General features: G+C 50.0%; 1 protein-coding gene across 2 annotated transcripts in view; it reads right to left on the bottom strand.

Moving 5' to 3' along the window:
• ZNF469 (zinc finger protein 469) overlaps window positions 1–13941 on the bottom strand; it is a 230424-nt gene that overhangs the window by 154529 nt on the left and 61954 nt on the right. The window lies entirely within an intron of this gene.

Genomic DNA, 13941 nt, shown 5'->3' with positions numbered 1-13941 from the left:
GCAGAGTGCTCGTGTGGGGCTCATCCAAGTGCCTGTCCCAGCCAGCACCGCCTGCTGAGCATCGCTGCCTCCAAGTCCCCACCAAGGCTTAGGCAGAAAAGGTGCAGGCAGTAGCCGGACCCTCATCGCAAGAAGCTCCCAGAACACTATAAACATCTTTTTTTTTCTCCTGTTGTCCTGAATTGTCAGCTCTGCTCAAGGGCTCCTGAACTCACCCTTCTTCTCCTGCACCATTGCCAGCTAAGATCTACAGAAATGCAAAGACGCTGGCCCTTGCAGGAGGGGAAAAGCAAAAGCTGAAAGCTGCTGCAAACAGATGCATCCCAGCCAGCAGAACCACACACTTCGGTCACCCCTGAGCAGCATGCTTTTGGGATTGGGTTGGTTCCTGACATGCCATTGACCGGGCGCAGTTTTATGAACAAGGCGTAGATCAAAGGTTCATTTGTTCAAGTGCTGAGCCATTCGCAACATCTGCTGGGCTGTTATTCCTCAGAAGTACTTGGGAACCCAGCACAAACATGTTAGCTGGAAGAAAAGAGCAGCAACATGTCTCCCTGCTTGGTTCTTCACAAGATGCATGTTTTTATAGCTCAAAACTACACATTTTTCTTTGGACACAGCTTGTTAGGATGAGCAGACAGTTCAGAAAAATGACCCACGCCCTGAAAATCTTTTATCGCCAGCATTTCGACTGAAGACAGACATTTTTTTGAGGTTAGAAAACCCATTTACTTTTGAGCTTGTAAACTTCTACCCCTCTCTGGGAATCCAGGAAATTAGAAAATACTCTAAGAAAGAGGTTTTCTGAGGAGCTTTATCCAGTCTAGAAACGCAAAGAGGCTCCCCGCAGCACACGGATTTGGGACACAGGCGTTCCCCAGGCTCAGGATGCTCATAACATCGACGCCAGCTCCAGCCCAAGCCATCCCCAGCCTCTTGCTGCAGCATCTGAAAGAATAAAATAAAAAACCAGCCCCTGGCACTCTGTTCCCGGTCTGTTTTCATGTGCACGCACACACACATCCACAGCACACGAAGCCAAGCTACAGTCTGAAAGCACTTCAGGGATGGGGTGCTCCCACATGCAGTGCAGTATAAATGTCAATATAACACAGCACTCGTGCAGCCTTCTAAATTTAAACTTTATGAGGACATGCAAACAGCAGCAAAGCTCCAGATATCTGCCTCACGAGCACCAGCTCTTACCCTATGAGCTGCTGTCCTTACACCTACGCTGGTGTCCACGAGGCTTGGTGGATCTGCTCAGTAGCGTTTTCTGAAGGACGGGTCTAGCACACTCGGAATTCGAGCCGTTAGCGCTTGCACACATGGTTGTAACCACAGAAGGTTCAGCTGCAGAATGCTTTACAAGAAGTCATGAGAAAAGACAGAGCCCTGCCTGTGCAAAGAATTAATCGGAGACGCAGGAAAGTGCAGCACAATTTACCACGAGTACCTTTTTTACCTTCAAACAACGGTTCATGTGTCCTACGGGCAAAAACCACTGTGACCACAAGTCTGCTAAGTTTGAATTATTGTGTGAAAAGGTCCTCTTACAAGCCATGGAGGTCTATCACGGGGTTATAGTAGCAGACATTTTATAGCCTTGCTGTTGTTCAGGCAGTTGACTTCATAGCAGAAAAGAGATTTCAGGATAGCGTGCAAGAGAAAGTTATTCTTGTATACCTTTTAGCCTATAAATATCGTCGACCCAAGCTGTGAGGTCCTTCTGCTGGCAAATTGTCAAGATGCTATATGCAAAGAAACTGGATCCCCCTATCCACGATCAAATCCAGTCTGGTTGGGGAACTTGCTAAGTAAGACAAAACACGAGCCTGCTTCCAAATGTACTCAGCTCAACTTCAGACCTGAATTACTAGCTCATCGGTGATGGGAGAAGAAAGGACTTTAAAATAAAATGTAGGTGATTGCAGCAAGGTCATGGACAGGAGGAAAAGAAAACTGAAGAAATGAAGGACTAAAGAAGACAGGAGGAGGAGGAAGTTTTCCTCAACCACGTAACAGAATCAAATAGCAAGTTATTGGGAGGGTTTGGGGACACCCTTAGTACAAGCAAACCAAAAGCTTTTAAACAGAAGATTCCCATTGAACAGCTTTTTTTTCTTTTTAAACATCAGTATTGATAAAAACACGGAAATTTCAAAGCAGCTACAAATTATGCACTTTTCTTTGCATAATGCTAGCTTACCGTCCAGTCAACATTTAGTATTTAAATTTCTGACAATATCAAAATTTAAAATTGCCTCTCCTTTTAGTAACATTTTTGATAGACACCATTCCATGTAAGTTTCCTCAAGTACAGTTACTCACCCCATACAGGGCTTTTTTTATGAGATGCAGAAACTTTTCAAGAAAAACCATTTTAGTTTTTTTTTCCAGCTATTTACAGTCATCATCCATTTATGAGCCAACATCTCAGAGGGGCTGGCTCGCAGGAACCAAGGCTTCACCTAGAATCTTCTTTACAAGGCTTATTTTTATGCTTAGTGGATGCATTCAACTTTATTAGAAGCGATAAATATCTGGTTAGAAACAGGACAGAGAAAAAAGGATGCAATCAGGAAAGGATGCAGCCCAACTGAGAGGAAAGAAAGATGAAGAGTAAGTGACAGTGACCTAATGCTTTTATCACTTTCCAATCTGCATTCAAATCTTGTCCATGCTGAAAAAGAGGGGTAAGGACTTTGTGCAAACAAGATAAATAAATTAATAAAAAAAAGGAAAAGATTACTTCTGTTAAGTCAGATTAAATTTCCGCAAGGGAAGGCAGGGCAATGATGTCACTGCACCTCCTGCTTTCCATCAATGAGACACACTGCGTGCGTATCGCTAATTACAGGAGAACCCAGGGCAGCTGTATATCACAGAACTATATATCATGGGAAGGTTAGAGAAAAGAAATAAGCTAATTTCCTATTCAAATGCAAAGCTTTATTACAGTCTTTTTGCATTCAAGTATCACTTCGTTAGTCCTCACAACCCCCACGAAGCAGTGATGAATTACCAAATCAATATTTTCCTGAGAAGAAACCTAAGCCAAAAAAGAGCTCTACGCCAAAGTCTAAATCCCAATTAATCCTTAAGACTTCCTGACAGGCCAACCCATGGAATTTGTTCTTCCAGAGCTGGATCCATGCTCAAACGTGCTCCGGATCTGACAATTAACTTCCTTAAGGAAACGTGTTTCTTCCTTCCCTCCACCCTTTGCTGATTACGGCTGGTCTCAATGCTTTGAGAGGCTGCAATAGGATGCTGAAGTCTTTGAAGACATCTATTGTGCAGCACTTGTTGCCAGCATTTTTTTTTTCCATGTAGCCTTTGCTGCATCAGTACCAGAAGCATCTTCAGATTTACTTGAGGAACCAAGTGATGGGCTATTAAATTCGTTAGTGATTTGCCCTAATGCAGGGCACGAGCGCCGGGCTCGAGGCTGCGCTCCTAGCGAGGTGACTCACCATCGAAAGAACTTGGTTTCCTTCCAGGCTCTGGGAACTGGTAATGGTATACAGAGCTAATGGCCTCTCCAAACCCAACCCACATCAATACAGCCCAAGGAGGCTGCCCTTCGGGGGGTTACGAGAAACGAGCCGGAGAGCCATCGCGCACCCCCGGGAAAGGGCCACCAGCACTGGCACCTTCCTTAGCCACTCCTGGCTGCCGGGACGAGGGACCTCACGAGCTGTAAGACCACCCCGAAGGACAGGAGGCATTTTGGCAGATGTGATATTTGCACCACGGCCATTCTAGAGCCACCTGGACTAAGGAGGAAAAGGACACTTGAGTGTTTGCCACCAGGAGCCTTTTCCTTGGGGTGCTCCAAACAAGGACCACGCAGCCAAAGCCAGCCACACCGACCCAGACGCTGCCGAGAGCATCTGGGAGCCCAGCTAGCAGGAGCAAACCAGCTGAAAACAGCTGGATTAGGAAATTAAGAGGGGAAAAAAAAAAGATCAAGCTGCCACACTGGAGCACTCCGTCAGGCTCGGAAAGCTTGCAGAACACAACCAAAAATGCAAAAGGTTTTGTTTGCTGCGATTCAGAGACAAAACACGCCTAACCTTATCTGAAAGGATCGCTGCAAACCCAAAGCAGAGCCCGTGCCTTCCCAAGCAAACACAGAGGAGACCAAGAAAACAGAACCAGAGACAGTTCATCTCAGCATTAGCTTCTCACAATTAAATCCGCGTGTGTTTGTCCAGAGCAGCTCACTGAAATTTAAGCAAATAGCAGCAAACCTCAAAGAACAGGAGAAATCTCACTGCATCCCCAAAGTATGCAGCAGCGGAGATGTTGCAAGGATGCCAACTGGCAGGAAATGAGGAGGGAACACAGTATTCCTAAGAAACCTCCTCATTTTTCCCATTGATGATCTGAGCCAATCTAAAGGAGCAAGGGGAGGGTGGGGGATAGGGGGGAGCTCAAACCTTTCCCCTAAATCAGGGTAAGAGGGAAAGAAAACACTGTAATTTCAAAATGAGCAGACCACACAGTAAAAGAGAAATAAAAATAGTAACAGAGAAAGCGAGCTTATATTCCCTCAGTCTTTCCTTATTTAACCGTTTGTTCAAACCCGACGAGACGAGGAGCACCAAGCTCCACTTCACATCGGTTTTCTGCCCGTGGCCTTTCCACGCCGGGGGAGCGAGGACAGCCAGGCTGCGATGAAAGCCCACCTCCTGCCCAAAGCCCCGAGCTTCGGGAAGGAGGAAACGCAGACGGGTGGTCTGCTGCTTCGTGCAGAGGAGGAACCACTAAGGTGTGCCAGAAGCTGGTGACATTTTAGGCAAACTAACTACGCTGTCCTGCAGAGGAAGCAAGAGCAGGTGTGATTTGTTTTCTCCAAGGCAGCCCCGAGCCCTGGGACAGCTTTTTGGGTAAGCCACAGTCCCACTACTGACAAAGCCCAGGCTGGCCTGCAGCCGAGCCTGCTGTCCTCTCATCAAGTCATCTGCCCTCGCAGGACTGCGTGGAAAAACATTTATTTAGCTCTTGTTGGCCACGGAGAGAAGCGTGAGTAAGGAGGGATTCGCTGGAGCTGCTGCACCAGAGGTACGGACCAAATTCCTAGGAGACATCAAAGTCTCCCAGGTGGCCTGGAGAAGGCAACCGGGAGAAATGCCTCTTGACCTTTGAGAGGACTCCCCTGGAGGATGCAGTAAGGTGCTGGTTCACCAGAGAGAAAGAACAGGCAAATTTCTTCCAAAAAAAGTCCCACCGAGAACAAGCTGCCCCAGCAAACCCACAGCAGCTCTTAAGGACAGCTTTCCTGGGCACAATAGGCAGAGGCAGCTAAAGCCAAAGCAACGAGGCAGCTTGCCCCTCAGCAGCCCAAAGGCTGGTTTGGATCGCCAACAGCTCCGAGGCTTGGTGCTTTTGTCGGCTTTCCCCATCAGCCACTGGAGGGCCCCCCCCCAAGCTCGTGGCGGATCTGGCACTGGAGAAGGGCTCTGCCGCAGCCAGGCAGAGCTGGGGGAGCTCAGAGACCTCCAGGAAAGCACCAGCCTCCCCCACAGGGCGCCACGGAGAGCTCTGTCCAGAGAACTCCTCCTGCAAATCCCATTTCACAAGCAGATGTTGCTCAAAACCCCCTGGGGCAGCCAAGTGAATCCAAGCACTTACGCTGGGGCAGCCACTGGTCCACGCTGCCTGCTCGGGGAAGGAGCTGGAAAATAGCCTCAGGGCCAGGCCAAAGCATTTTGCTGACACGAGAAGAGCTCCAGCAGCTTTCTCGGGGGAGCCTGGGCTCACCCAGCATACCAGAGCCTCGCTCTGCTGCCACGGTGGATGGTGGGGTCACCTCCCGCCACCTCCCCAGCTGAGTCCCTTCAGCAGATCCACAAACGCCCCTCACCAGCTGCACTGCTGACTCGGCTAGAGCAGCTGAATCCTCGCCAGAGGTGCTGCGAGCTAATTCGCACCCCCTGCTTAGCTTGGGGAAGAGCAACCCACCAGGGACACCGACATCTCAAGCACCAGCTGCCACTTGTGCACCAAGCTTCTGCCCGTGTGCCGTTTCGGTGCCCGCCCTGGTACCACAGGCAACTTCTCCTCAATTCCTGGCATGTTTCTTCCATGCCAAAAAAAAAATAACCAAATTTTTTTCAGAACCGTCAAATATCCTTAAAAACAAATCCCCGCTGGGAGCTAACCAGGAGGCGCTCAGGTTGCAGCGACCCCTGCGACTCTGAGCCCCGCCGCGAGCGCGGCTGTCAGAGGCAGTCCCGGCACGGCCTGTCTGTTTGGTGCTCCTAGCGCCAGCTCTGCAGTGGGGGAATGAAAACAACAAAATGGTTTGTATACAGAAGTGTTCCAGAGTCAGACGAACACGCACTGGCCCGCTTTCCTGAATCCCAGCCCTCGCTCTGGTCACCCTTCGCGTGCGTTTACCCCCTCGGCCGCAGGACCGCGAGCCAGGCCCCAGGCTGGCGCGTGCCTCGGCAGCAGCTATCGCAGGACGGGGCTGTTACTGCTGCTGATGTCAGGCACAGCAGGATTCTCATCTCCCAGAGGGAGTTGCCTCAGCAGTTAGCAAAATCTTTTTTTTTTTTTTTTATTTCCAGTCCATTATTTTATTGGAAATAAGCTGAAGCCAAAGCTCTGGCCACGGCGCTAGCTCAAGCGCTCGGGCTGAGTGCTGGTGAGTGCCATGGGGAGCTCTTGGGGGTTCTGCAGGGCCCCCAGCCCTATAGGGGCACACCTCCAAGCTCCCCCGGGTGCTGTACCCCTGCCACAAGAGGGTGAAACAGCCACACGGAGGCCCACCATGAAAGAAGCTATGTTGTTGCAGCAAGGGATGCAGTCTGCACATACCTTCAGCAGCTGAATTAGGCCAGCTCCACCGACAAGCATCACAGCAGCTGCGGCAATGGCTTTCTACAGGACGGACAAGCCATTGGATTCATCCCAGTCCCAGTGTAAAAGCTCATTTCTAGCTGCTCTGCAAGCCATGGCTTTCCAGAAGTCCCCCATCCCAATTCACCCCCCAAAATACTTGTTCTGACACAGGGGGTCCCAAAGGAGCCCCACACCTGGCTGCTCTGACACAGGGGGTCCCAAAGGAGCCCCACACCTGGCTGCTCTGACACAGGGGGTCCCAAAGGAGCCCCACACCTGGCTGCTCTGACACAGGGGGTCCCAAAGGAGCCCCACACCTGGCTGCTCTCTCTTTGCTCGGCTGTCTCAAGCTGAGGACTGCCCAGAAATCCCCTACAGCTCCCTCCAGCCCTGCCAGGGGGAGCTGGCACACGCCAAACCGCCGCGTCTTCCTGGTGCGCCACCGGGCAGAGCCAGCACAACGCTGCCCTTGTCCAGGCTGGCATCAGTCCCACTCACACCGGGAAAACCCAGCCACGGGCACTGCTCTGCCACCAAGGAGCTCGATCCCTTCTCTGGGGTCTGCTCGCCCTTTGGCAGAGCCCCCCAGGCTGGCGGTTTCGGCCGCCTGCAGCATCCTTTGCTTAGCTGCAGGCAAACTGCAGCAGCTGAAAGCAGCAAAGGGAGGCACGACGTGGTTTGATGGGGGGGGGGGGCTCAAAGAATCCTTTCTGCAGGAACACAGGCTGCTTGTAGACAAACAGATTTTAATGGACAGATCCCCTTTGCTTCTTAGTTTGTGTTCACAGCTTCACTTGACCTCTGTATACATAAGTGGTCTGAAAGCTTCCCCAAGCCATTTATTTACACCTACAAACCATGACTTCCACTTAAAACAGCGGAGCGCTGCCAGCAGTGCCTTATTTTGCCGTTCCCCAAGACTGAAATGTTTGTTGGGTTTCGGGAACATTTGGGACTGGAAATACGGCCACCAGACAGAACCAAGTCGGGACCAGCCTCGAGGACGTGCCCTTCCTACAGCTGCATCAAAGCCAGGAGAAAAGGGGAAGACCTGGAGCCTGCTGGAAGATGGTGCTGGGTGGCCTGAGCAACACACAGCTTTCTCCTGCAACTTTGCCTTCTCCTCCCCACCCTTTCCTCCTCGCCCCGTAGCTCTCCTTCACCCCGTTTGCACTTTGCTCTGCTCGCACTCTGCTTCTTGTTCTGCGTAGGTGCCACACTCGGCATGACAGATCCCAGCCGTGGCCTCCGGGCACTTCCGCGACAGCATCGAATAATGTTTTTAATCATACAGAGCACATCCAAAAAGCCGTCACGGGAAGTTTTTAGCACTCCATCTCCTAAGCCATTTCCCCCTCTACTATCTAACTTGTACAGTGCTGAATGGAGCTCCCGGAAAGCGTCTCACCAGGATGCAGGGTTGAAGATAGATGCTTAAAAGGAGAAACTTCCAACATCTGCACGGAATGCCCTTTTTGGCCAAAAACCTTACAGTTTATTCTCATCTCATAAGGGACTGAGATATGGGGAAGGTCTGGAGGAAGCCGGACAGCCTGCACCAGAGGCAGATCAGAGCCAGCACTATCCCCCCAGACCCCCTCCATCACTTCTCCCCACCCAGCCCCTCCTCCCACTCAAATAACAAGGAATTCCTCACCACCCCTGCATTACAGAGATGTGCCTCTTGCTTTGCTCACCTCTCTAACTTCGTGGGCTCCCTTTGTACACAGCTCAGCTGCTTTCCGATCACATTACGTGTAAGCATCCTCTCTTTACATACCTTCATGCTATCCCTGTCACATCCAGCCAGTTACTGCGGCAGTACCGACCGTGGCTCTACTCAGGCTTTGCACCCACCTGTGAACGCACCGGGATTAACCCACCGCATGGCCTGGGGTCCTCCCCGAGGGGAACATTTTCTGCCCCACACCTGCCTACGTGCCCCGTCCCTGCGCCACCTTTCCCACGGGAGCTGCCAGATGAGCGAGGAGAGCCCAAGCCCTGGTGTCACAGCGGGCACACCCGCGTTCACATCACGTACCCAAAACACGCTCACGCTGCCCCAAAACAGTCTCCTTTAGGTCACCCTCGCGTGCACGAGAGCGCAGCTGTCAAGCTGGGCACGTGCACGCGCACAACCCGGGGCTCGCCGAGCGAGCACACGCACGTCGCTGTGAAAAATCAGCCCTCGGAAATTCCTCGCTGTGGGGAATTCAGCTGGACACGGAGACCTTTCCCTGACATGAAATATTCAGCAAGCCCGACACTCAGCGCTCCCACGGACAGGATGTGGTAAGCCTATCTTCCCCCTCTCCTCCTCGTCCGAGGAGCTGGCTGCAGATCCTGGCTTTCATTGCAACACCTTTATTCCCCCAGCGCCCTTTCCCAGACAGCGGCGCTCCCTTATGTCACAGCTCCGACCACGGGACGCTAACGCGGTGGAACAGCTCCTAAAGGTCAGGGCGATTAGCTGATGCTCTCGAAACGGCTGGATTCCTTCAGGATTTCCCTTGCTCTCTCTCCCACTGCAGCAAGGTTGGAATGAAGGAAGGGGAGGGGGCAGCCAAACGCCCGGCTCCAGGTGCAGCCCACCCCAAGCCCCTCTCAGGCAGCTGAGCTCCCCTGCGGGCATCTGCTAAAGCCCCCCCATGAAAGCGGGAGCAATCAGGTGGTCATGACACATGGAACCGCTGTCAGGAAATTTCTCCACCGTGGTTTGAGGTTATGTATTTCAATATTATTTTCTTCAAGCTCCCTTTTCGTTTCTTGAAAATAATCAGTTTGCTCGGATTCTTGTGGTGAAAAGCTTCCAGTAAGTTCCAGCGTGGAATCCAGGCAGAGGGACAGATTATCTGCCTGCAGTAGGACACCTCGCTTTGAGCAGCCTAATAACATAAAAATGATATATTTTAAGTCCTGCTCCCTCAATAATACCTTTTAATGTACTCAACTTATTTTAACATTATAAATAAAAGTGCTGGCACACACCGAGGTTTCTTTTGGAAGGGGGAGCGCCGTGCTCTCCAGCTCCTTAGCCTCTCCGAGGTTTGGTTGCCAACCTCAGAGCTGGAACTCCAAGTTACTTTAATAAGCAAAATATTCCATTTTCCATGTATTGTTGCTCTTCAGCATGGATCCAGTTCTTTGGGAGTGACGATGAGAAGCTGCAGATTTCTTCAGAGCAGAAGGCGAAGCTCATCAAAACCACACGGCAGCTCTGACTGTCGCCCGGGCAGCTGGCTCCGTCCTTCCCCAGGAGAAGGGGACCAGCTCCAGGTTGCTGTGCTGGTCTCATCTCCATCAGCTGCTGCTGAAGGGTTGGTCACTCCTTCCACACTAGTCTCCGTGCCACAGAAGCCAAAAGATAATTTCAAACCCACATCCCTTCGCTGTTTGGAGTCCCAAAACTCCGGAAAACTGGAAACCCAAGCCCAAAACTTGGTACTTTGAGCTCATCTTTTAACGTGGGAGGTTGGAAATAGCCCTGAAAAGATACTATCAGTGGTGTTTTCCAGAGCTTCGTGAACAAAACTTTCTCTACTTTTTGTTTTCAATAAATCTAGTGAAGACTGGAAGCTCCAGGGGATTTTTCCACAAGTACTAACACATCGCCTACATCCCCTTGGACGCAGGTCTGTTACTGCAGGGATGGTTCATGTGGTGCTGACAGAACTAAGCACCTCATTCTCCAGGAAAGAAGAGCTGAGAGCCTTCTGCTGGAGGGAAGGGAGAGAAAAAAGAAAAAAAACACAAAAACTTGGCAACTTTGAGCCGATCGGGGGGAACGAGGCAGTATCGCTAGCACCCGTATTCACAGATGGCCGAGAATACAAATACCTACTTATAACATGGCCCCAGGTGGACCAGCAACTCACTATTGCCTTCAGGTCTTCTGGAAGCAGGTTGACTCCCCGGATAAATCGTTCTGTTGCTTCCAATGACTTCATCACGAAGAAGGGTGGCCTACGGGCTTGCGGGGATTGCTGGCAGCCGCACAGAGCCGCTCTCCAATATTCCCTGGCTCAACCATCTCCCCAAGCCCCATTATCTCCAGTCGTGCACAGAGCTCATCTCGCTGCTCCATGTAGATTCCCCAGGCACCGGCTTCCATACGATAGGTTTTTCTTTTGCCAAAAAAACACTGAACAACATTGACCTCCACGTTCTGGCATCACCGCTTCTCATGGAACACGCGTCTACTTTCACATCCAACTAGGATAACTGAGGTTGTTTTTGTTGTAATTCTGATACAGCTGCATGACTGAAGAGTCATAGACGGAGCTGTTATGGAGTAATTGACCTGGTCCGCTGCTCCCCAGAACGATGATCGCTAGCAGACCAGCTGAAGAGTGGGTGTGGAACTGGCGTAGCTACACCAAGGGGTCCCCACCCCATCAACTTCTTCTTTCCCAAGGGCCCCGCGTTAATAAAACAGGGTGTGTCGATATTACGCCAAGAAACCAGAGCGGGATGTCAGTTGCATAAAGCGGGTGAGCTGCTCTCGTCCTCGCAAGAGCTCGGGGTCTGATCCCAATGAGAGCAACGGAAAGATGCCCTGGGATGATGCTCTTCCAGCATCCACACAGCAGCCCCATTGCAAACAAGCCCATTCAGGTGTGTCCACTCGCTCCCTACCTTATCATAACGCTTGTGGCCTTGTGCTTTCCAACCAGGCTTAGTTACCCAAAGGTCCTACAGCATTCAGACTCACAAAACACACCGCATACCCACCACCGAGGGAGCTGAGTTCACGATCAGCATTCCTTGGTGGGACCATAATACAAAAGCTACTCATCATTTGTAGCGTACACCCCTGGAGCTGAAAGCAGAGACTTTTGGAACGGGCTCAGTGCAGCCGTCTGAGCGGGTGCAGCTGCAAACCCCTGTAAGCTTCCCGGCCGTGCCGGTGACAGCCAGCTGTGGGCTGCTCTGCTGAAGCTGGGTCTGAGCAGAAGTCCAGCACTGCGGAGAAGGTAAGGTCCATCGCAGCAAACATTCATATTTTGAAATGTGGCTTCAATCCAGATCAGGGAAAAAAAAATAAAAAACAACTGAAAGTCCTGAGCTTTCTGCAAAGATGCAGCAAAGTCTAGGGGAAAAAAAACCTTCAAGTGAAATGAAATATTTCACTTTACACCCCATATATGTGTAGAGTTGGGTACTTTCTTTTCACTAATACTGAAATAAAGATAGTATCCACTAGAAAAATGCCATAACATTTCATTTTGGAAATACATCTCAAATTGAGATGTTTCTCCTCATTCTCAAAGTCTTCTTTCCCCACAGAAAACAGCAGATTCCACTTCCCAAATCACATTGAGGGGTGCCTTACAACTGCTATATCTCAGCCAGCCCTCCAAGCTAACAAACACATCCTGATCCTATCAATCCTTGCAAGACTTCTGGAATGACTTTTGTTTACAGAGGCAAGACCTACAGCAGGACACTCAAAATATTTCATATTCCCCTATGCTGCAGTGCCTTCTTGACTGGCATGTTCAAAAACATTTGGAATAGATATGACTGGGATCGCGAGCCTTCTCCTGTCTTGGGGAATCCACATGCAAAGCCAGGAGCGATAAGAAAAGCAAAGGAAGGATGGTGAAAAGATATTCTCAAGAAAGGCACTGGCATTGTCCAGAAACAGGAAAGCCTCACTATGGGAACTCTATCCTGTTTCGTACGTGTATTTGAACTTAACACTTCACTGAAATCTCTGTGCAGGAAAGCTGAGCTCTACTGAAGCACAACCACTAACATCAAAGAGTAACTCCAAGTGCCCTGGAAAAAAAAAACAACACCATCAAACAAACTCTCTCAAGTTCTGCTCTTCATTCACTCCTGCAGGCAAAACCAAATACACTCTGGTCTCAAAAGCATCTTGCCCAACAGAAGTGAGGGGAGAAGGGTGCCGGTGGCTGTATTTCATCACAGCAGCTTTACAATATTCCCTTCTGGAGGCCCTTGCTTACAGTTGTGCTACACTTATCAGCCATGGATCTCCCACATGAGATCTGAGTGTGTCATTTTGTGAAAATTGTCATTTTCACACTCAGCCCAACAACAAACGTTTGCAGTAGTGAGTGGTGGTCCTGCCAAAGCCATCAGCAGTGCTTGCAGCATCTCCTTATCTCAAAAATAAAGGCAATGGAGGCTGAAACTGAGCAGGGGAGATGTGGGGCTAGCTGGCTATCTACCAGCCAGCTATGTTGCAAGAAAAGGTGAGGAGAGTCAACAAGTCATGCCAGTACCTAGAAGTTACCTGTCTTAGAAGTGTGTTGCTTTGATATAACATTATGCTACACGTGCTAAGAAATGACCATTTGATGCTCACTGGTGTCTCAGAACCACGCTCCCCAAATTACTCTGAATTCCTGGTGAGTCTGGGAGTCAAACTCATGTCAGCCCGTTAAACAAAACACGTCAAAGCAGCACAGCAAAACTCAGGTAATCTAGGTTCGGTTTTGCAGCAGATTATGATGCTGGTTTAGTTTCCCCTCTGTTAGGAGGAAAGCAAGAATAGGGAAAGCCCAGAATAGATAGCTTTCTAAAAATTAAACCACTTGGGCACAAACAGCTATTTGACCACACGTCTTTTGTTATTTATCCCCCGGCTGCCGCATGGTCTGTATAGCCACCAGTAACGCACCAACGTACATGTAGAAACACACACACCCCATGCTCTTCAAAATTAACTACTGGGAAAAAATTAACCTTTGGGAAGACATCTGCAGCCATAGACTCCTATGCACAATCACACCATGCTCCAAAACCCCAAGCTCAGTAAAACAGATGGGTGGATCTCCAGAATATGAAAGGGGTTGAAGACATGCATACACAAAACCCACACCTAAACTAGGAATCCAGTTGCCTTTGGTGATCTTGTATAATTCTTTTTGGAAGACTCATAAAAGAAAAAACAGATCTTAGTTGGGTTGAAGTCAAGACCTGGAGATGCCCATCAGTTGTCATTGGATGCAGAAGATCTGAAGCTAAATGGGATGGAACATATATGGGATGGAACAGAGGCTTTGTTATGCTGAACACGAAACAGTCACCCACGGGGCGTGCACACACCAAATT

Source organism: Anser anser, assembly GCF_964211835.1.
Source record: "Anser anser genome assembly, chromosome: 11".
NCBI classification, from domain to species: Eukaryota; Metazoa; Chordata; class Aves; order Anseriformes; family Anatidae; genus Anser; species Anser anser.
The sequence above is the reverse complement of the archived record's forward strand: the minus strand, read 5'-3'. Positions and strand labels throughout refer to the sequence as shown.